Source organism: Camelina sativa, chromosome 18 (genome assembly GCF_000633955.1).
Source record: "Camelina sativa cultivar DH55 chromosome 18, Cs, whole genome shotgun sequence".
NCBI lineage: Eukaryota > Viridiplantae > Streptophyta > Magnoliopsida > Brassicales > Brassicaceae > Camelina > Camelina sativa.
The window spans coordinates 13069456-13070258 of record NC_025702.1 but is presented as its reverse complement, the minus strand read 5'-3'; positions in this window follow the sequence as shown (position 1 = coordinate 13070258).

Here is an 803-nt window from a genome sequence, read left to right as displayed (position 1 = left end):
CCAGCGACCTTCCAACGATGCATGATGTCCATTTTCACTGACCTGATTGAGGATATAATGGAAGTTTTCATGGACGATTTCTCCGTCTATGGGAGCTCCTTTTCCGTTTGTTTGTCTAATTTGTGCAGGGTGTTGCAGCGGTGTGAAGACAAACATCTGGTGCTGAATTGGGAGAAATGCCACTTCATGGTCAGAGATGGGATAGTGCTGGGACACAAGATTTCTGAAAAGGGGATTGAGGTTGACAAAGCCAAGGTTGAGGTGATGATGAGTTTACAACCGCCTAATTCGGTAAAAGGGATCCGCAGTTTCCTTGGCCAGGCCGGTTTCTACAGACGGTTCATTAAGGATTTCTCCAAGATAGCAAGACCACTTACCCAGCTGTTGTGTAAGGAAGTGAAGTTTGATTTCGATTCTGCTTGCTTGGAAGCATTTCACACGATCAAAGGAGCTTTGGTTAGTGCTCCGATTGTACAACCGCCAGATTGGGACCTTCACTTTGAGGTCATGACTGATGCAAGTGACTATGCCGTGGGAGCAGTTCTGGGACAGAGAAAAGACAAGAAGCTGCACGTGATATACTATGCCAGCCGCACCTTGGATGAGGCTCAGTGCAAGTACGCTACAACCGAGAAAGAACTTTTAGCGGTTGTGTTTGCTTTTGAGAAGTTCCGATCATACCTTGTTGGTTCCAAAGTGGTTGTTCACACTGATCATGCAGCATTGAGGTATCTACTGACCAAGAAGGATGCAAAACCAAGGCTACTCCGTTGGATTTTGTTGCTTCAAGAGTTTGACTTGGA